This window comes from Lissotriton vulgaris, chromosome 10 (assembly GCF_964263255.1).
Source record: "Lissotriton vulgaris chromosome 10, aLisVul1.2, whole genome shotgun sequence".
Taxonomy (NCBI): domain Eukaryota; kingdom Metazoa; phylum Chordata; class Amphibia; order Caudata; family Salamandridae; genus Lissotriton; species Lissotriton vulgaris.
Genome location: NC_141698.1, coordinates 1078426432 through 1078450400, shown reverse-complemented (window position 1 = coordinate 1078450400; position 23969 = coordinate 1078426432). Strand labels below are relative to the sequence as shown.

The 23969-nt window shown below is 44.2% G+C and overlaps 1 protein-coding gene across 1 annotated transcript in view; it reads right to left on the bottom strand.

Moving 5' to 3' along the window:
• The window catches only part of NKIRAS1 (NFKB inhibitor interacting Ras like 1), a 156204-nt gene extending 132712 nt beyond the window's left edge, over positions 1-23492 (bottom strand). The window contains exon 1 of the mRNA XM_086942150.1: positions 23365-23492. The gene's annotated coding sequence lies outside the window, so the exon portion shown is untranslated. The remainder of the gene's footprint in view (positions 1-23364) is intronic.
• Between the last annotated feature and the right edge of the window lie 477 nt (positions 23493-23969).

Sequence of the window (23969 nt, the reverse complement as noted above, 5' to 3'; positions counted from 1 at the left end):
AATCACAAAGATAAATGCATACCCTGCTCCCCCCTACTCCCCCTCCACCCTAGCAGGTTCTCTTCGTGCACTTACTCCTATTTATAGCCCTGAGACAGAATGATGTTGCCGTCTTGTTATTTTTTGTGTGTGCAATTTACAGCAGTATATTAAATAACGCACGTCCATTCGGACCGGCGAATTTTCACCCAGTAAGCTGCTCGCGATAGTCCGAACGCTCACAGGAGGCTCGCGGATCCAGAGAAAGTGAATGTACAATTTGTCCCACAACAATATTTTGGCCTGCTCTAAATAACAGGCACTTTCCGCTTCTCGTGATGTAGTTTCCAGCTACACTATATGCTTTCCTGAGATCCAAATCTTAGATTATATTTTCTCACGGATGGAGAGCCTGTGTTAAAAAAAATATGCTACCGCGCCATTATAACCAGCGAATCCTCCAAGATTAAAAGTTTCAAAAGCCAACGGGCCATGATTTTGCATCGACCACGTGGAGGTGATAAACGTTTTCTTGCAGACAAACCAAAAAAAAAAAAAAGAATCATGCCTGTTATATATTACACACGACTTCAAGGTCACATTACAAATCGGTTACCATAAAGTCTACAAACACGCTACGACTGTTCACGTTGCCTGCAAGACACGGCTTCACATACTCGACGTAGTAGATGGATACATTAACATGTATGAAGGTTGTCTAAGCGTGTGAGTGTGCTTGCAGGAAAATAAACATGAATGTAAACATGTATGTACACATATATAAATATATACACAGACATGCATGCAACCCTAAATTGCATCAATGGGTATGCACGTTAAAAGTCGTGTGAAAAACAGATGTGTAAAGCAATGCATTTCGAAAATTAACTTTTTTATTCTATGTATTTTGCGACTCGTCCCATTTTAAATATTGGATTTTCAAGAAAACTACAGTTTTTCAAATGATAACTGCGTTCAAGAAGAATGAAACCATGCGTATCAGTTTTTGAACAGCTGTGTGGCACATACTTTAAAGTTTTTTTTCGGTCCCGGTTTCTTTCTAGCTTGTGAAAACAGAAAGCTCTCTGCAGAACAAGACACACGATCAACCCCCACAATGTTTGTTGCATTACAATTCGGCCTGGAATAAGACGTGAGTGGTCGGGCCATTACGCGGTTGGCCCGGGCTTTTGATTACAAGTGTGAAAGCACAGATGAACAACGTTTCAGCAGCTGGAAGTGTGTACACTGTGTGTGTGGCGAAGTGGCCTTTCATTTCAGAGCCAATTGGCGCTCCAAGGTCTGAGGGAGCTCTCTGGTTTGCCAGCTGATGCCCTCTTCCCGCCACACTCACCCTCACACACACTCACACCCCCTCACTCCCCTCAAAAAATAACACCCCTCACAACAAGCTCACACTCACTACACCGGACAGCCGCACCCAATCACACCCCTCACACTCTCTCACCATCAACAGCCCTCAGCCTCACACAGCCTTACCCTCATCCCCTCACCCTCAATCACCCTCACACCATCACCCTCACACACCCTCTCACCCTCAACAACTCACACACACTCACACTCCCTCGCTCACCCTCACCCTCACACACACACACACCCTCACACCCCATCACCCTCACTCACACTCCCTCACTCACACTCAGCCTCACACACCCTCACGCTCACACACCGTCACACACCCTCTGCCTAACAACACCTCTCTCACCCTCAATCACCCTCACACACACTCACACACACACCCGAAACCTCACACCCTCAACCCCTCACCCTCACCCTCACTCACCCTCAACCCCTCACCCTCAACCACTCACCCTCACTCACCCTCAACCCCTCACCCTCAACCACTCACCCTCACTCACCCTCACTCACCCTCAACCCCTCACCCTCAACCCCACTCACCCTCACTCACCCTCAACCTCACTCACCCTCAACCTCACTCACCCTCACTCACCCTCACTCACCCTCACCCTCACCCTCACTCACCCTCACTCACCCTCAACCCCCCACCCTCACTCACCCTCAACCTCAACCCCTCACCCTCAACCCCTCACCCTCACTCACCCTCAACCCCTCACCCTCACTCACCCTCAACCCCTCACCCTAACCCCTCACTCTCACTCATCCTCAGTCACCCTCAACCCCTCCCCCTCACCCTCACTCAAACCCTCACCCTCACTCACCCTTACTCACCCTCAACCCCTCACCCTCACTCACCCTCAACCCCTCACCCTCACCCACCCTCACCCACCCTCACCCACCCTCACTCACCCTCACTCACCCTCAACCCCTCACCCTCAACCCCTCACTCACCCTCACCCACCCTCACCCACCCTCAACCCCTCACCCTCACTCACCCTCACTCACCCACCCTCACTCACCCTCAACCCCTCACCCACCCTCAACCTCACTCACCCTCACCCTCACTCACCCTCACCCTCACTCACCTCACTCACCCTCACCCTCACTCAGCGCAACCACAGCATCGTCACTAAATATATTTAATAAACTTTAAGCTATTGGCAATATAAAATAAAATCCATTTTATTTACGTATTAATTATTAATTTTTTTTTAAAGCCATTGATTTTTTTTATATCAATACATATAAGTCACATATAAGTCCCGTTAATACAAAACATGTTGCTTTACAAATGCTAGAGGTGTCACATTTACAAAAATTATAACTATTGGCTTTGTAAAGAAGAAAGCTATTAATTTAGCTATTTAGAAAAAACACATAAATAAAAAACAAAAAAATAAATAACACCTATAGCTCAAACTTTACTACTGCGAGACCTATTGCATTTCCAATGCTTGTTTTTTATTATTATTTATTGCAAGCAGGTCAGATTACATACAGCATTCAATTGGTACACCATAATAAAGAGAAACAATAAATTTTGTCATATAAATTAGAACATCCAAGAGCATAAATTAAATAATAGATTAAACAATCAATATCAAAAGCAATAGAGACCAGATTATACAGAAAAAAAGGCGTATCGGTCCGTAAGAACCACACAGTTAAACAAAACACACCAGCCATCAGGCGCTTGACTACGCTAGTTCTCCCTGAATCCACTTCAGAATTGGCGCTCATATTTTCCCTCCCAAGGCTTTTTTTCCCCGCCCTTTTGTTCTATAGATTGCAAATTCTAGGTTATACATAGCTAGCAAACGAGCCTTCCAGGTGCAAAAAGATGGTGGATCTGGGCTATCCATTCTTGTTATACAAGCCCACAAAATTGCCATAAAAATAAAAATCAGATTTCTCTTTTCATCTGTCATTAAAGCAGAGGACGTTCCTATCAGTACTACCTTTTTAAAAAAAATATTTTTTTTATTGAAATGGTTCCGGGTATCACATAAATACATTAATCAACAGGATAAAATCAGGCATTAGAAGTACAAAATACATCTTATAAATACACTTGTAGGAATCATAAAACCTAGATTGTTTCAGACAATAGTACATAAGGGAATACGTTCAGCATCACAGATAGGTCTTTAAATTCTTGTTCATCTGATTTCTCTCCAATTTTTAAGCGGAGCCCATATCTTCTTACCAAATTCTCTCGACCTCTTCCCTTTAAAGTCGTACAAACATTCCTCTATATTATGAGTTCCCAGCAGTCTAGTTAACCACATCTGGAAAGTGGGAGCTACAGAGTCTTTCCAACCAACCGATATTAAAATCCTAAAAACAGCCATAGATATAAAAATGAATGCTTCAGCCTCGTACTCTAATTTTAGGTTTTCGTCCCTGCCGATCAAAACAGTAGTAGGGGATAGAGTGATCTGTTGCTCTAGCAGCCCCGTTAAAAATCTTTCGATTTCTTTGTGTACTGGAATAAGATTCTAACAATTATAAAACATGTGAGGTAAATCTGCAGGGCTTTGATCGCACCTAGGGCACCTATCGTTTTCTCTCTTACCCCACTTGAACAACTTAGCAGGCGTGTAATATAGGTTAAAAATAGTCTTGTAGTGCTGTGCCTTTAAATTTGAAGCTCTTAATATCTTATTCATTGCTAGGGCGAAGTCTATATCTATATCCGGATCCCCAATTCTTTCCGCCCAATCTGATTCAATTTGTCCAATGTCATCCCCCAAACCCTGCAAGAGATAACTATATTCAATTTTAATCTTCTTGCCGCCATTCCTAACATACTTCACAATTGGATTAGGCTCCTGAATTGAAATCCTAGGTCTGATAGACTTAAATGTTTGTTCCAATTGTCTGTATAAAAGCCATTGGGTAGCAGGTATACCAAATTTTTGCTGAAGCATGTCAAATCCCAGTAGTTCATCCTCAAACATGACATCTCCCAGACACCTAATCCCCAGCTCCTTTCCATAACCTACTATTACTGTTCTGTCCAAGATGCACAAAAGGATTTGACCGCCACATGTCTAATATGCTATTAATTTTCGGAATTTTCAGGAATCTCATTATTGACTTCCATGTGCCCCAAACACTCAGCATCACTCTGCTTTTACCCCTTTTAAAATACCTACAGTTTATTTCTCGTGTAAGGAGCCCCAATGCTTTTCTTCCTATTAGCAATTCATAAATTGTAGGGGTTCTGTCCAAACCATTCGGTACATCAATGTCATCATATTTAAAAAGCACATTCATTTGCATCATTAGACACACCCAGTGATACAGCCTCAAATTTGGTGCAGTCAGGCCCCCTCCCTCCAATGGTACTGATAGTCGAGCCAAAGATCTGCGTATTTTCCCATATTGCCACACAAATTGTGAGAAAACAGCTTCCATTTTCTTCAAGAGACCCTCTTCAGAGGTATGGCACGAAAAAGGTACAGTATTTTCGGAAACATTGACCTCTTCAAAACATTCACTCTGCCAATCAGAGATAAGTGTAAAACATCTATTCTTCTTAGCTCTTTATCTATTGCTGTGATCAAGGGTACATAATTTTCCTGTATGATTTTCTCCACATTTGCATTAATCCTCACCCCAAGATAAACTGCAGATTCCACATACCTCCGGTCGACTTTATAAATATTATTAGTGCTGATTATTATGGTTTTTTCTTCATTCAACTTATACCCAGAATGGATTCCAAATGCTTTAGCCAGTTGACTCAGTTCTACTATAGCTGTCTGCGGGTTGGTGGTGACAATTGCCAAATCGTCCGCATAAGCCAATAATTTGGTAGTATGCCCATTTAATATGACAGGGGAGATTTTATCTGAGGCTAAAATTTCCCTAATTAAGGGATCTATATAAAGTGAAAAGAGTATAGGAGAGCAGGGACATCCCTGACGAGTGCCTCTCCTAATTACCACCTCTTCCGACTGTAATCCCATAGTTGCAATTCTAGCTACCGGATCTACGTACATAGCTTTTATTGCTTTCCTACATTTCTCTCCGAAACCTCTACTGACCAAAACTTCCCACATAAATTCCCAGACCACACGGTCGAAGGCTTTTTCAGCATCTAGGAGGATCATGGCCCTTTTTATGGAATACTACAATATTGGTCTGTTTCCAAGAGTCAGGGATCTTCCCAGAGCTAATTATTCCATTGAAAAGATCTAAGAGTAATGGCAGAATTTCCTCCCCTAGGGTCTTATAGACTTCTATAGGTATCCCGTCTGGACCTGTAGCTTTACCTGCTGCAAGATCCTGTAGTGCTGTCCTTATCTCCTCTAGGGATATATCTTTTTCCAACTGCTCCCTATCTTTATCCTCTAATGCCGGACATGCAAGTCCGGACTGTTGCCTAGATGGTACACACCCGGCCTCCTGATCATATAATTTTTGGAACACACCCATTATCTCTCTCGGATCCGTATATTCTATTCCATTCTCTTCAATCTTATGAATGTTGTTTTTATTGGTTTCTTGCCTTATACGCAGCGCTAGTGCTCTACTGGCTTGTTTACCTGTCTCATACCGTTTTGCTCGAAACGTCTGATATTCTCTAGTCTCCTTTTGCGTGACCACTTTTAAGATATCTCCCTTGATCAGCGCCATAGTTTTAGCCGTTTCACTCCAATCCTTGCCTGATCCTATTTCCTCTGTATGCCGATTCTCTGAAACTACTAACTCTGAATTAAGCTTTTCCACCTTGCTTCTATCCTCCTTCCTTAGCCTGGCGGAGCAGCTGATCGCCTCCCCCCTTAAAGATGCCTTGAAGGCTTCCCAAACTCCGTTCCGAGATGAACTATATCTGTTTATGTCAAAGAACTCCATCGCCCACTGTTTGATGTGCTTAACAAACCTATCATCGTTTAGAAGTTTCCTTTCAAATGTCCATTTAGTTGTTCTCCTGGGTATATTATCTACTTTATATGTCATTATCAGGGGATTGTGATCCGAGACTATTCTTGGGAGCTTGGCAATTCTAACTTTGCATAGTTCCCTCGTCGAAACAAAAAAATAATTAACTTGGAATATTTCTGAGCTGGATATGAGAAATAAGTAAAACCCGGGTCCCTGGGTACTTTTTCCCCCCAAACATCTGACAGACCATGAGACCGTAAAAGAGAGCCTAATGCCCTATATACCTTATGTTTGCGTCCTATATATTTGCCTCCCTGCCTCCAATCAGCCGAAATATTCATGTCTCCACACAATACCAAAGGGGTACCCCAGTTAGCCAACTCCTCTTCTAACTCATCAAATACTGCTGGCTCATCTTCATTTGCTCCATAGGTCACACACAATGTAATGCCTAGATCCAATTCCGCCAAAACCCATCTGCCAGACCCATCCGTTTTGGTACGTCTGACCCCCCCCCCAGATTAGATTTCCCCATAATGGCCACCCCTCTTATTGTAGATGATTGCTTCCTTTTAGCCCAAGGCAGATGGGTTTCTTGTATACACAATATGTCAATATTGTTAACTTAGCAAAGTGGCTCAATCTCTGTCGTTTCTTCCAGTCATTTAAGCCCCCTACATTGATTGTCAATAATGTCATACATTAAGATATGTACTTAGTTTTTGCTTCTAGCCTGTCTATTATCCATGAATCTACTATAAACCGACATCAAACCCTTTTCCATCTCTAAATGTCTCATTTTTGCTCCCCCCACTGCCCCCCCTCTTTCCCCCGCAACCCCCCTCCTCCTCACTTCCCCTCCCCTCCCCCCTTCAACCCCTCCAACCCCCCCTCCCACCTCCTCTTTTCAGAGGCGCTCAGACCTGCCGGTCTGTGCATGTGATGGTCCGCAGTGATGACGAAGGAGTTTTCAAAATAACCCACCATAGTACCTGTGGCCCTATTGTCCCCTCCACCTCCTATCAGTACTACCTCCGCAGTTAATTTTACTGGGGACCCAAACAATACGAAAATAAAAGATTCAATTGCACACAATAAAGAAGATAGATGTGGGCAACAAAAGAACATATGAGCTGCATCAGCAGCGAACAACCCACATCTACTACATGATGTACCCCCTGCTGTTCCCCACTTTGCGATTTTTGGGGGATGTAATAAAGATCAAAGAGGGCCATATAATGCTGTGTGCGGGTTCTACCGGTCAAGAGAATAGAGTTGGCCATAGAGATTGAATCCTCTATCATAGTATTCTCAGACCCCAGCTTCTCAACCCATCTATTTTGCACCGTTGATAAATCATCAAGGCATATTGAGATTAGTAAATTATAGAAAAAAACAATCTTTTTTTGCTATATAAGCTATCAATCAGAGGAATCTTGTGTAACCCAGAGCATTCCAGAGGCGTTAAAGTATTAAGAAAACTATGTAGCTGGATGTATTTAAAAAAATTAGATGTTGTAAGATTAAACTTCAATTTGAGATCTAAAAAGGATATCATATGATTATCTTGCCAAATATCCCCAAGACAGTTAATACCACAATTGCGCCATCTCAGCATTATAGAATCTCTAAAAATAGCAGGAAAAGTGTGTACTGATGTCAAAGGGGTATATCTCAAGATTTTGAGAATCCCTACATGACGCTTTATTAGCTTCCAGGCCCATAACGCTGCTTTTAAGGTCTTAAATTTTGTTTTCTTATAGTAGCTGGGTTCTACATTTTTTAACAGACAACCACGTGCCTCAACCGCTAGCGCAAACTCATATATAGATGGAGCATGGGATTCCAAAAGTTGGGTTTTAACGCCTATTATTAGAGGGGTAATGAACTGCAATACAGACGCCACATAATAAAACAAGAAATGTGGGATTCCCCACCCCCCTCTCGTCTTCGGAAGAATCATCTTGCTATATGACTGGCGTTTGTAGCCCCATACAAATCTAGTAGCCATCCTCTCCAATTGTTTAAACAAGCACTGGCGTTGCCAATAGGTCTCGCAGTAGGAAAGTTGGAGCTATTACAATTGCAAATAGCAATGCATTTTATTTTTGTTTTCATTTTAAAAACATAAAGGGCTTTGTCATTTACAAAACCAATAGCTCCAACTTTCCTACTGCGAGACCTATTGTACACTGCACAGTGTGGGTGTGTGGCGTTGGGTGTGCGAGTGTGGCGTTGGGTGTGCGAGTGTGGCGTTGGGTGTGCGAGAGTGGCGTTGGGTGTGCGAGAGTGGCGTTGGGTGTGCGAGAGTGGCGTTGGGTGTGCGAGAGTGGCGTTGGGTGTGCGAGAGTGGCGTTGGGTGTGCGAGAGTGGCGTTGGGTGTGCGAGAGTGGCGTTGGGTGTGCGAGAGTGGCGTTGGGTGTGCGAGAGTGGCGTTGGGTGTCTGAGTGGCGTTGGGTGTCTGAGTGGCGTTGGGTGTCTGAGTGGCGTTGGGTGTCTGAGTGGCGTTGGGTGTCTGAGTGGCGTTGGGTGTCTGAGTGGCGTTGCGTGTGCTGCCTTCATTGAAAGGGATAATCTAACTCCTGAAATGTTCTTGATTATATAACCCAAGATCAAACAAAAACTAATTAACTATTGGAAGAAAAGCACGAGACCTTTAAAAAACACTTTCCTCCTTCACTAAAACATGAAGGTATACACCAAGTTCAATAAACTGGGTTCTAGAATATTAATTTAATGTAAATATAACTGGTGTGGCTCTGATTTTATACTTTGCTTATACTTTTTTGTTAAACAACTGTGTAAACTAAGTGTTCTGGCATCTAGATGCGACGGACCACACTGTAGAAAACCTCAAATCCAAAACTGTGGCATAATGTAAAGAACAGGAATTATTACCACAATAGCCCATTTTATTGGCTTTATAACTAAAACAAGCAACTGTTAGATCAGTAAAAGCTAAAAACACATTGGGATTTTGACGAGAACAAAACATTAAGTGCCCACATTTTGAAAATCACTGGGATTGTTCTCGCTATACTAATGTTTAAGAGGAAAAAAGGTCAATGAAACTCAACTGCGTGTACCAGAGATGAGGAAGAATAACTGTTAAACTAAAGTGAAGTAAATAATTACAAGGGAGGACCGGTGACGAGACGCACGGAGAGCAGCAGCCTTTGATCTGCTGGCCGGCCGTGCAGTGAATAATTAGGGGAGGAGAAATGCTGGCATGAGGCCGAGCGCACGCTGGGGTTTTAGGAAAAAAACAGAGGAGGTGGGCTTAGGATACGTGAAAGGAGAGACTGAGGTGGAGTGGACTGGAGGGGAAGGAGAGGCAGAGGGCAGAGAAAGGGCAAATGGAGGCAGAGCAAAGATGGAACGGCGAAAAGAGGAGGGGTGAGGTTACGTTGGGGATGGAGAACCCAGAACGGCGAAAGGCGAGGAGGAGCCTTTATGTAATATGGACTGCAGAGTGCGTTTGCTCCAATTTATATAACATAAGCAGCTAAGGGGTGCAAACAAGCATGTGCGCTATTTTTTGCACCAGTGCCAAATTTATGTGATCTGGCCCGGAAGTTGCTTAAAGAAGAGACACGTGGCTACACTACTATAACAAGGGAGGATACCTGGAGGAAAAAAACGGCAAGCTCGAGGGACAGACAACACGGCATTTTAGGACAAGTAAAGCACTCCAATTACGTTGGTCGAGTTTGCGCTTATTATTCTTAGAATTAAGAGAAAAGAAACGATCTGCATAGCAGAATGATAGTGGGGGGGAGAGAGGGGGGGGGGGGGGGAAATGCGAAACACAGCCTGGTGACCGTGAGAAGTAGGGGGGAGTGGATGCCTGAAGTGAAGCTGCTGGCGGCACCACGCTGGGGAAACAACAGATGGCTGGCTTTGATGTGGTGATGCAATGGGGAAGCCTGTGGGGAAATGGGCTGGCTGGGCTCGTTCACGAGAGGCTTGTGGTCACGTGATTCTCCCGCTTTTCACATGCACTGTGAAGAAACTGCAGTCGAAACTGCAGTGGTTTGACTAGTGGATCGAGCACTTGAATTCTCGCCATTTTCCAATGGAAAAGGAGAGACCTAAAAAGGTAATAGAAAACTCGAGAGGCACCATTCTAAATAAGTATAACAATTTCGGGAGTATTAGCATTTTTAATACATTATTCCTCTTGTATAAAGACAGATGGAGATGGTCAATCCGCTCCAGTGTAAAATTAGCCTTTTTGAGGACGGGATTAAAATTAAGTTCTGGGATAGCTGAGACCGGGGTGGTGATCTTGATTCCTAATATGTTGCCACCGAGACTATATTAAGATGCGCAGGGGGGTTCTGGCCAACAAATAGGATTGGAGTCTTGGATATGTTCAATTTCTACCCGGAGAAAGCACCAAACTGAGCTGCAATCTCTTCGATCTTTGTGACTGCTTTTGCGATATCTGTGGTGATCACCACCACATCGTCCGCATAGGCCAATGCTCTATACCTGGTGCCCGCCACCTCCAATGGGGATATGTCCTCCGCTTGATTCAACTCGTTAAGAAAGATGTCAATATAGATAGCAAAAAGAAGTGGCGAGGACGGGCACCCTTGCCTTGTACCGCGATGGATAGAGAACAGGGAAGACCTATTTGCCCCGAATTTGATACAGGTAGTTGGTGAATCATACAGAGCTTTCAATGACTCAATCATACGTGGGCCAAACCCTTTCATAGCAAGCAGATCCCAAAGATACGACCAGGCCACCCTGTCGAATGCCTTCTCGGCATCCAACAGGGTGACCCCTATAGGCGTATTAGTACCCTGTGCGCAGTCCATAAGAGCAATAACCCTTTGGACATAATCCGTGGTATCTCGATTGGGAATGAACCCATGTTGCCAACGTGACACTATAGAAGAAATTATCCCTGCAATTCGCGAGGCTAAGATTTTTTAGAAGACTTTACTGTCAGCGTTTATCAGCGAAATCGGCCTATAAGAAGCTGGATTTAGAGAAGCCTTATCTTTTTTAAGGAACGTCATTATAATTGAATGCCTCCAAGAGGCTAGAGCTACTCCTTTCTGTGCTTCCAGAAAGGTGGACAACAGATCTTGTTTTAATATATGTCTAAATAGCCTATAGAACTCCAAAGGGATACCGTCAGGACCCATTGCTTTGCCAGCGGCAAGAGAGAACAGGGCCATCTCAATTTCCTCCCATGTAATATCGGCGTCCAAAATCTCAGTTTGCACGACAGATAGTTTTGAGGTGTTAACTAAAGAAGTAAAATTCAAAATAGAACCCCTAGAATAAACTAGAGTATCCTGCTCATACAGGTTAGCATAAAACTGCCTGAAAACCTCCATGATTTCCTCAGGGTTATTATAGACATGGCCTGTCTCATCTTGTATTGCATTAATGGTGTTAAATACCTCTTTTTGCTTTATCTTTTTCGCCAAGATCCTGCCCGAGTTTTCCCCCATTTCGTAAACCTGCGACCTAGAGACTGCAACCTGCTCCGCCAGTTTGGTCGCAAATATATCGTATAACCTTGCTTTGTGAATAGCTAGAGTGTTTTTAATATGTTCCGCATCTTGTGATAACAGAATGGCATTAACTAACTTCCCCTCCCATTCCTGTACCGCCTTATAATAGGAGTCAAGTTTATTCCGAACTTCCTTTTGCTTCTTGATCGAATAAGATAAAGTCTCCCCGCGCACCCCAGCTTTAAAAACGTCCCAGACATTTTGAACCGAGGCGCTTCCTCTATTAAACTCAAAAAATTCCCTAATCCAATTGCTCATGTATTCTATATAGGGCGGGTCTGCCAGGAGTTTCCGCTCGAATGACCAGGGTCTTACTTCTGCCATACATCCCGCCTCTATCTTAACCAATATCAGGATCGGATTGTGGTCTGAAATTATCGAGGAAAAATCCCACATGAAGTGATATTGACTTGTCCAACAGGAATAAAAAAATAATCCAACTTCTGGTGCGGGGCAGAAAAGAATGTAAAACCGGGTGAGGAAGAATTTTTAACAAACCCCACATCACAGAGACCATAGTCCACCACTAAACCTCTCAAAGCCTTATAAGTCTTTTTTTTTAGACCTGGGTAAGTTAAATCGCCCCGTATATCGAAGCCGAAATCCAGGTGGATATTTAAATCTCCAGAGACTATTAAGGGCGATGGCCAATCAGCCAACTCTAAGCTTAAAAAATTCAAAATGTCGGGATTGTCAGAATTTGAAGCATAAATTGAGCATATTGTCCAAACTTTATTATTAATGCTAATCTCAAGAATCACCCATCTGCCATACTGGCCTACTTTAATACGTTTAAGGCACCCCAGTCCTCTTCTCATAAGAATCGCCACTCCCTTTGTAGTGGTGCCTTGTCGAGTGCACCCTAACACATGCAGACCCAACTCGTTAAATAGGTGCCTATCCTTCCAGGTAAGATGCGTCTCCTGGAGGCATAATACATCTATCTTCATGCTCTGTATTATTTGTGCACAGACCCTCCCTTTTCTTTTTGTTATTAAGTCCACATATATTCCACGAACAAATCCTCAATTTTCCCATCTTGGTAATTTATTCGGTCACAGAAACATGGTCTCCCCCTAATATACATATATTAATCTGAATCTCCTCTTTAGGACAGAAAAAGAAAAGCTTTTTATATATCATCAACAAACTCATTTTCATGTTCAACTTCACATCACACCATAAATTGCTCTTGGTTCCAATTTTTCTGACCTTGCTTCCCACCCTCAACCCCCACCAACCTCCCAGTAGCCCCCCTGCCCCTCCCTCCCCGCCCGCAGTCCCTCCCCAAAAAGGGCAAAGGGACTGAATAGTCCCCAACATTGATGATGTGAGAAGCATCTAGTGCCTCGCGGGTCGCTTCCCATTGCATTGCACACTTACATTTTCACTTTATGACGTAAATGATAAGTAGAGAAAAATACGTTCCTTTCTTTTTCACTAGAAGAAGAGAACAAACACTTAAAAAACCATAGCAGATAGAGAAAAGTTGAGTAACGATTATAATGAGGCTGATAAGTCTTGAGCCGCCCCCTCAGATGTTAGAAAGTGTGATCTATCTTTATATATTACTTTCAACTTTGAGGGGTTAAGAAGAAAGGCCTGGGCGCCCTTAGCCTGAAAAAGTGGCATTAATTGGAGAAATTGCCAGCGCTGTTGGACAGTGGCATGGCAGTAGTGAGGGCGAATAAAAAACTCCAGGCCTTTCCCCCTACGTTTCCGATCCAGTCTGGCCAAATCATAAAGCGCCTCTCTGGCCAAAAAGTTGTTCAAGCAAATCAGTATGGCCCTAGGTTTAACATTTGCATCCGGTCTAGTGTTCTTTTGAAAAGGGAATCTATGGGACTTTTGGAGCTCCACGTCCCATTTCCAGTGGGAGAGTTGTGGAAAAGCCTCCAAAAACAGTTCACTAACAAATTGCCTGATATTTCCCCCCCTCGCTTCCCTCGGGTAGGCCCAAAATTCGCAGGTTGTTACGCCTAGATCTATTTTCCAGATCAACCAGTTTCCAGTTCATCTTATCCTTTATGCCTTCCAAAGATGATAGCTGTGATTTTTACTGAGTCAAAGTGTCTTCAATCACCGAAATCCTACCTTCGCCCTCCACAACTCTAGCGGTGATTTCATTGCAAGATTTGGCCACACGCCTTAGGTTATTTTGCAGCCTACGGACTGCACCTTGAGTGCGCAAGTTCTCTGCTCTTGTATCCTCCCTATGCTGGAGCATGACCTGATACAATGTACCCAAAGTGACTTCCGGAATCTGTGGCCCGTCTACAACATCTGCGGGTGTGGTTGTTGGTGAACAAACATCATCGCCTTGTAATGTGAGGACCGTAGTTTCCTCCCCGGCCCACTCCGGACTGCCATTCTCCTCACCCGCTGAGCTCCATGATTCATGTGTCGAGTTATTCGCACTGTTCGCACTCACATCATCCCTCCATTCTTCATCTCCGTCTAAACTCTCTGACTCCAGTGCATTGGGCAGATCAGAGTAGAAGTTCCCTGCTGAATCAATGGAATCCGTGTCCCCCCGATGGGGTCGGTGCCTCCTGTATGTTACTTCCCACTAGTAAAGCCTCTGGTATATTGCCAGTATTACCAGGACATAAAGAGGCAGAAATCTGAGTGGATGGGCTATTCTGAGGCATAGTTTCAATGTCCCGAGCAATCAGATTGTCATCGGATACTAGACTAGTCTTATCAACCTGCTGATTTTTTTTTTTAAACATCCCCGGTATTTTGGGTATTGCACCAGATCTACAGGCCCCAGAATCCCCCATTACTGCCTGTATTGTCGAAAATTGGAGTGGAATCACTAACTTCGGCAGGGAGAGAGCTTAAACTTGGCCCTATATTTGGAGCTGATAATTGCTTCCGAGTAGCCATGATATCACCTAAGCTTGAATTAGCACTACCTGTGTTTTGCCCAGACTCCACAGCTGCCGCTGTCGCTGCTCTCGTTTTCGGCTTCTGGCTCTTAGATGCTGTGGTAGAAGTGGGATTCTTGGGAGCCTTCCTGTTTCGAGAGCTCCTTCCCCGATGGTGGTGAGGCCAAGGCTGAGACCGAGAGCACAAGCCTCTGGACGTCTCTTGATGGTATCCTGCAAGCCCCCTTTCAGTACCCTGCTCCGCAGTCCAACTCCGAACAGAAACAGTGGGGGGGAACCGCCACGCCAGCAGCTGCGAGCGTCGAAAGCTACACCAGAGATCCAACCGCATCCCCGGTTATTAAAACCTCTCTTGCTCCGTGCAATATCGTGCCAAATCAAACTCAGTGTTAGTCCATCAACATCAATGTTCAGTATTTGGTGCTCCGATATTCAAACACTGCTCCGCTATTTTCCCCCGACTCTCCACAGCCCAGTTTCCACCTCGAACCAAGTGTGCTTAGAGTCTGTCGTGAGCTCACTCCCTACAAGCTGTCACAAGCAGTCTCAGCCTCGAACTGCCTCAAAGTTTGCTCCGTAGTTACAGGTATGCTTTTACTCCGTTGTGGGCTCTCTCCTCCAAAACAAGGCTCCGCACTCACGCATAAATCCCCTGCCTCAAAGTTTGCTCCAAACCGTGTGGCGAGGTCCAAACAGCCTCAGCCAGCCGCACGTATCTCCGCGGAAGATAGCTGCATTCCCACACGCCCCGGAGCTTCGCTGCCTCAATCCGCCCAGGTGCTTCAAACTTGGGGCAGCGGCTTCGGAACTTCACTCCACCCAGGTATGATTCTGGTCCGTTGTAGACTCTCCGCTGCTACCGAACGATATCGGAGTCCCAGGCAGCTTTAAAGGGTCTCAAATTCTGCTTCGCAATTCAGCGCTCCGTATTCCATATTTCCACACGTTACAGAAAGAAACTGCAATGGGAAAGCGATTTTAGGCGAGAGCACCACGCCTGCTGCTCACTCGGACGCTGCTGCGTCCGCCATCTTGCCTCGCATCTATGCTCTGCCTCACTCACTTGCACACATTCCACACATACGCAAAAATAAAACTGGAGGTTGCTCCTTCTCATACATTGCACCCAAGACATGGAACATCCTCCCTCAACACATCAGAGCATTCTCCTCACTTCTTGAGTTCTGCTAGACGCTGAAGCCCTGGCTCTTCGTATAGGCTCCTTGGGGACCACAAATATACACACCTGCCCAAGAGCCTGGATACCCTCTCAGGTGATTAGTGTGATATACAAATTAATAATTGTTTCCCGTTCTGCATGTCTTCCATAAGGTAAGGGTATGTCTAACTTTTTCAATTTTTGTAAATCTAATACTATCTGCTTCCTCCTTATACCATACATGCATAGATTTGTTATCACTCCTACTCGGTCACACCTCACCTTCGCCGCCCGGTTGCCTGGTAGACGCCATAGTAGCACCTGGTCACCCTCTACACCTCCTCAAGGGATCCATCAGAGGGAAAGGGCTGAGATGCACCAACCACATAAGAGTTCACTTCCCCTCTGTGGTTCCTAACACCTGTCTTAACACGTACAAAGGATGAGACAAGCCTGGACTGAGCATGTGCCGAGGACGAGGTACCAGGTATCTTATCCTGCCATAGAACATATACAGAGATGTGCACGCTTCTGCCAAAAACCAAATGTCCACACGTAAAGGTCAGGTAGCTTGGCAAAAGAAAACCATACGTAAAGGTCAGATAGCTTGGACCAATTAGCCTTTAGCAAGATATAACCATGTGCTGTGCGGTCATGTAAACATATTTTTGCTTTGCTTGAATTCCGAGAACAGTCACCCACATGGGAGATTTCCCTTGTCTTAGTTTCTAAATGTACTGAACGTTTGACTCTGTCAGTTTGCGGTAACAGCGCATAAACATCACTGCCTGCATGGTTTTAACTCCAAGGACTTGACTGATTTCCTCGGCCGTATACGGAGTAAACCTGTTATTACTTTGCCAATTGTGTCTGGTCTTCTTTTGTCTCAAATTTTCCTAGAACATAGTTAATGGGTTTGAAGGGAGGGGAATCCCAAGTTGCTGACATGGTTAGACTTTATAGGGGAGTACAGAGCTGGATTGAGTCACAGGGAAGCTGGTGGACTTTCTCACTAGTTTTACCGATCTGACCACACAACCTCCCCATGTTGGGAGCTGGTTCAGGGTATTCGCATCTGGCAGGTGTGTTTGTTGGGATGGAAAAGTCCACCAGTAAAGGGTAAAATGTACTTAATGTCTGAATGGGTTCAGGGATACATTAATTGACAAGATGTTGGACCTAGGGGGCTATTGAGAGATTTTGTAGTCCTTGGTATAATCCTGTGGTTCTAGTACCAAAGCAAGAGTCTACGGACTTGTAATTCTGTGTGGACTAACGAGCCCTCAATGAGGTAACCTAAACAGATGCCCATGCAATCCCAAGAGTGGACGAGAGTTGCGACACAGAGGAGATGGCCAAGGGGAATTAGCGGAGGGGTGGTGCAGCACCATAAGGCTAAATGATATCCAATGGGCACTTTAGTGTTAGGTTTTCTATTTGAAAACAATAAAAAATGGTTCATACAAAAAAATGAAAACAAAGAACATTGCCAGAGTTTTATTAAACTTCTGAAACAGGACCATGGCCGCCAACACATATGGTAGTCAGTCTTAACAAGACAGGCACCGTCCTATTGCAGATTTCAAGTTCTGAACAAGGAGATTGTACAGGTCTAGAACATTAGCTGAAGTGCACCCTTCTCTAACACTTTTTATGAATTTCATCACTCTCACTCAACATATTTTACATTATGAACACACCCACTCGTATCCTATTTAATTTTACCAATTTTTGCAAGATGTCCCACACGATTGCATTGTCTCCAAGTTGCAGGGCAATGCTTTACAGATACAACATAACTTTTGCTTCCATATTTGTTACAGCACACACAGCATCATCCATTTCATCATCATTCTTCTTTCCACCTATTGAATTCATCTCCATCATTATGCAGTGTGTTAAGCGTGCTTCACAATATAATCTGTTTTTAAAAGTGGTTTCTTTAATGAGTAGCACTATATCTTCAACTATAAGGTTATAAGGGATACTAACTATCGATTCACGGTAAAAGTGCTCTGAAGAAAAATTAATGTCTCATGAACGCAATGTTTAAGACCCAAAAAAATGCCTTTACAGGCAACCTGCTCTCCCTCCTTCCCTTATTAGATTAATAAACATCTATGTATGCAACGGATACATTTTCCAGAAGCCTTCTTTTCCACACTTAATTATACTTATGAAATGTTAGCTCTCACTTAGACATATCCACCTCACCCCATGTCCTCAAATTCTCAGGCTCACACTGATATTGCATACTAGTACACCAAGAGAGAACCAGCAGGGTAGCATATCCAGTGGCCTTCCAATCCAGCCACCTCCAGATAACCCATGAAGCACTCACAGGAAACTTTCAATCCAGTACTCTTCAACCAGTACAGGAGTACTACGCCAAGGACTTCTAACCTTTATACAAAACACTGATATTTAAGGTTAATGGTGAGGTTTTTTTTTTTTATACAGATTTACATTTCTCATTCGTTAAATGAACATATAATAACAAAGGCTCCCGGTTTTTACTGATTTTTAAAGATAAATAGACAGAAAACCATATTTTCTTGTCTGTATTTATTTTTACATTTGGAAAAAAACGGAAATTGGGTGCTTGTTGAGTGATTCTAGATACACTTTGCCATGACTGCCAGGCCAATAACTGTGTGGATTGATAGGGGAGTTAAAAAAAGAAAGGAATTTTACAAAAGAGGCTTAAACAGATAGTGAAATGTGTATATTTTAATTTTTTTATTTCTTATAAATACTTTATTTCGGCCAAAGGCCATAAAAGATTGCGTTAGACCTGGCACCATTGGCGTGGGTCTCCCTTTCATTTTTTTTCTGTTGCCTCATGTGTTTTTGCTGGTGTTAGTTGCTTTGGGCACTGTGCCACTGCTATTCAGTGCCACGGTGCAAGTGCTCCCTATTGTAAATTTATGTATTATTCAGTGGTTCCATATTTGGCTATTTGGTTTACTCGTCAGACCCTAGTCTAGTGCACTGAGAGTGTCAGGGCGTGTACTCCAAATGCTGCTGGTGGGCCTGCAGCACTGGTTGTGCCCCCCACAGAAGCAGCCTTGTAAAATGTGTCTAAGGTCTGCCATTGCAGAGCCTGCGTGCAGTTTTGTACTGTCATGCTCACTGGGCAAGTGCACCCACTTCCCAGTCCCTAAAGCTTCCCTTTTCTTCATATTAGTCACCCCTATGGTAGGCCCAAGGGCAGGGTGCATTGTAAGTATAAGGCAGAACAAGTCCTGATGTGTGTGGCATGTCCTAATTGTGAATTACAGCCATTTTCGATTTTCACTATTGCAAGGCTACCTGTTCTCCATAGGCCAGAATGGACAGTTAGAATTGTTACATTTTAAAATCCTAACAAAATTAGGCTTGCTGGGCTAGCCGAGTACCGTTGTCCTTTTCATGCCCACTGATTCACACCAAGGGTTCTTATGAAATGGAACCTATATTAGAGAAGAGATTCCTAAGGTATTTCTTTTTCATTTCTTCAGAGCGGGCCTCATTACCTGAGCGAGTGCCAGGCGAGGTGAGGCCACTCCCAAGCAAATTTTGGGTGAGTGATTACTTTAATAAAACAATAAAAGAGTAATGTCTCGTTGGATGTGTAGATGTCTGATTGCATTTTAGCGACTTTCTACTGTTATACGGTGTGTCTGTATATACTGTTTTGTTTTCTAGGAGAGGCGATTTTACATCCATGACCTTTGAAGCTACCACTTACTGATCTGTCAGATGGTAGGCTACCTATGCATGGTATGTAACTCACACTTTTTGGTTAATACTTTCTACTGTTATACTGTGTGTCTGTATATACTGTTTTGTTTTCTAGGAGAGGCGATTTTACATCCATGACCTTTGAAGCTACCACTTACTGATCTGTCAGATGGTAGGCTACCTATGCATGGTATGTAACTCACACTTTTTGGTTAATAGTTGCAGTAGTGTTGTTACCATAGGTCCTGAAGAAAGTCAATTCCGGCTGAAACATATCGACCAGTTAACCTTCCACCTGGATAGTAATATTTGCTTAAATTCTATCCACACTCTGTGTTTTAACATTGTCACCATGGTGACCACCAGAATAAAAGTCATTACTTGGCACCATGTTAGTCAATTTTAATACACTCTTTTTTCACTAGCACATATTCCCTGAGCACTGCAAGCTTCTGCCCTCAGCTCTTCACACCATCACTCCTTTGGGCCCCTTGTCCCATCTCTGGTGGATCTGTTACTAGAACCTACTCACAACAACAACAGTGAGCAATCTAGTGCATACCAACCTATTCTCAATAAATCCCAGATGATGAAGTTCTGCCAACGGGTGGGCTGATGGGTATTCTTTTTCTTCTCTTCTCCTACTACTCTTCAGTTCATACACACACTTTTGAGGAGAAAGCAGACACTCTCTACTCCATTTTGACCAACAGCACCCCTTTGGTGTTCTTTACATTTTAAAATCCTAACAGGCTCAGAGAACATGGTAGAAATTTGAGTTTAGTATGCTTGATCTCAGAATAATAAAATACATATTTTAGTGAAGGTTACTTTAATATTATGCATCTGCAAATACCACTTTTAGAAAGTAGATCTTTGCTTGTCTAACCATTCAAACCTGCCTCTGCTAGGTTGTGTATTCCTATGTCTGGTTTCTGTGAGTGACAGGGCTGGGGAATTCCAGGAGACAAGCTGAGTCACCCAGTGGTGAATAGAGAGATCTGCATCTTGATGGGAGGGAGGAGTGCACCTGAACTCTGAATAGGGCTGTGCCTGCTTTCCACAATGCTGGCTCCACCCCATGGGGAGTGGCTGATGTCTCTGCCCTACACACTGAAAGAAGAGAAGGAAGACTATCAACAGAGTGCTCCAAGACTGTACTTGCCTTCCACAATGCTGGCTCCACCTCCTGTTGGGTGTCTGATGTTTCTGCCTTGCACTGTGAAAGGAAAGGAGAGGTCTGGAAAACATAGCGCTCAGGAACTGGTTTCGACTAGGCACAGGCCCATCTCCCCTCAGAGAACAAAGGATTTTAGGGTAAAAATATTGGGACCCTGCTCCCATGAAATTAGATCACTTTTGGACTACAAGAAGAAACCTTTACTGAGGAGAGGAACCTAAAGAAACTGAGGAGAGACTATTCCCAAGCTGAAGTGCTGCTTGGGGGATTGGCCTGCAGTGGTTGCCTTACTGCCAAAGGAAGGAGAAAGGAACTTTGCAACTTAGCTTTCAACTTGTGTAGGATCTCCAAGGGCTTGGAAAAGAGCTTGCCTCCTGCTGAAGTCTCAGGGACAACAGACGTCACCCCCAGCTCCCCAGAGTTCTTGTGGAAGTGCCTGTTGCTGTTTTGGGCCTTCTGAGGGACTGCGTGTCGCAAGGAGCTAGAAGTGCGACTCAACGAAAAGAAGCATGTCGCCGTCGCTGTGCCTGCCGCTGCAACTCCGGAGAAAGGAGGGTGTCGCCGCTGGAACTGTCGCACTGCACCGCATTGGAGAGAAGCGTGCCGCAATGAAGAGGAAGCATGTCGCCGTCGCAACTCCGAAGAAGGTGGGTGTCACCGCTGTTCTTGTCGCACTGCACCGCATCAGGGGAAGAATCTCGCAACAACGTCGGAGCGTTTCGGCATCGCTGTACCTGCCATCGCAACTCCGAAGAAGGAGGGTGCCGCCGCTGGAACGGTCACATTGCACCGCATCGACCAAGAGCACCTCGCATCCCCGAGAAGCGCGCCACCGTCGGAGATGCTGCCATCGCATCTTGGATGTCGCCGCTGTAGTTGTTACATCCAGCGGAAGCTTCATGCATCGTGAAGAAGAGCGTCGCCGCTGGAGCTGTTGCCGTCGCATCGTAAGGGTGTCGCCGCTGCAGTCCACGCATCGAACTGAAAGCTTCTCGCATCCCCGAGAGGCGTGCCGCATCTGTAAGATCTTCACGTCTTTATTTCTTTGCGCCTGAACTTTGCCGCATTTCCCATCACTGCAACATTGCTTGTCGTGGAAGCGCAACGCAACTTAAGGTACATTGACGCAGAGTGTCGCATCTAAGAACTGAACTGAACTAAGCTTAAATCTACCATCTTAAAGTAATCATAGTGTGCATTTTTGTCATTTATGGTCTTGTGGTAACTCTATATAAAGTCTACTTATTTTTTATATAAAACCTGTGTTGTGTACATTTGTAGTGTTGTCACTGGGTTACTGTATGTGGTCACAACTGCTTAACTTACATCGCCTCTGAAGTAAAGCCTTGGCTTCTCTCGCCACGCTACCTTGAGGGGGAGCAGGGGTTATTTTAGTAGTGTAATCCCCTTTCTCTGACTGGAGGAGAGGGTCCCTGCTTGTCACAAGTACCTACCTGTGCCAACCAGAGACCCCCAAATCTAACAGATTTCATAATAAAACATGTCCATAAAATAATCTAAAATGTTTCAGCCAAATGTTACATAATTTCAATAAAATTGGCAATTGCAGTAAAACTATTTCATTCAATAAAACCTTTTTAAAAATACATGGAGTAATTTCTAACTATTCATACAGTCGGAGGTAAGTTTCATGGTTGCAGATATGTTGGTATTTTAAGATAAGTGCATGGATTTATCTTCTGTGGGCAGACATGCCAACCCTCCCGATTCAGGCGTGAGACTACCGATTTGAAGGCTAGTCTCCCGCCTCCCGATTCCTACAAGCAAAAACCTGATTCCTTTTATGTTAAGTGCTAATACTTCCAGCAAAAAGTGGAGATGCAGGGGCTCTCGAAGGGGTGAAAAACCAACAAAGCGTCATTAACAAGGGAATCGTCTTTTAAAGACCTGCCAAGTAGTGGGTGGGGGAGGGGGGGCTGTTTTAGCCCAGGCTGCCACAGGGGGGTGGGGGGTGCATGCACTGCCAACAACCTGCCAGGCCCGTGCCCAACCCTTGTATCACCCTCTCTGCCTGCCATTATGCTCCATGCTTCTGAAAGGTAACAAAAAAACGTGCATTTGCGTTTAAAATGTCCGATCCTGCAGCAGCCACTTCCAAAGCCCATACATGCCAGTAACCCGATTCAAAGTCCCATTCTCCCGATTTTTTTTTTTAAATCTCCCACTTTGCTCTCCTGAAATGTTGGCATGTATGTGTGTGTGGATGTTCATATCACTGAAACCTGGCAGGCATTCAAGCATGACTGTATATTTATTGGTAAATAAATGTGGAAACATACCAGTTTCAGCTTTACTTTTTTCACAAAACTCATCATAAATATGGATAAAGACAGATAAGGTTGACAAAAAAGAAATATGGATAAATACAGACGAAAATGACCCAAAAAAATATATAGCATAAAACCGGGAGCCCTAATTATGAAATATAGCCTTTTGCCCTCAATAAGTTTAGGTATTCTGCTTAACCTTTTCCTGTTTACCGAATGCGTAGTTCTGAACACACGGAGAACTTTCTGACCCCAAATATGCATAAATCCTGAGTTACTACCATCCTAAAATACATCCATCCCACCCTGAAAACTGCCGAATGAAAAACAAACCTACCTCCTGCCCAGTGGAGGTGCCAAGCAACCAACAGCACCGGACACGTCCCGCTGAACCGTACCCAGCTCGCTGAACCGTACCCAGCTCTGCCACTGACTGACCGATCAACGAGGGATTTACACACCGACAGCGCAGACATAGAAAAGAGACAACACCGGAAAAAGAGAAAGTATAGGAGACCCACACGATATAGAAAAGGCACAGGGATGAACATGACTTAGACTAAACGTCAGCAATAAAATAGGGACGCAATAAATGTGCCGAATTCAGAGTCTCCCAAAATGTCATCAAAACATAAAGCTAGTATTTACATGATAAGGAACATACGTTCCCTTTCCAAGATGGCCGCTGTGTTTTTCCACGTTATAGCCCCTTCGCATCCAATACATCAAAGTTCCATCTAAAATGGTTCCTGTGTCAACACAGCGGTCCCAAACTCTGCCCAGAGCGGATTCTGTAGAGCGCACACCGCACACGTCTAATAGAAGCTGTTTGAAAGCGTCGTCTTCCAAAAGCCTTTATTGAATGAACGTTAATTGCGTTATATTCCTAAAGTACCAAACCTCTCTCGCTTTCTACGTATTGGAGGCAAATTCAAAGCGAGG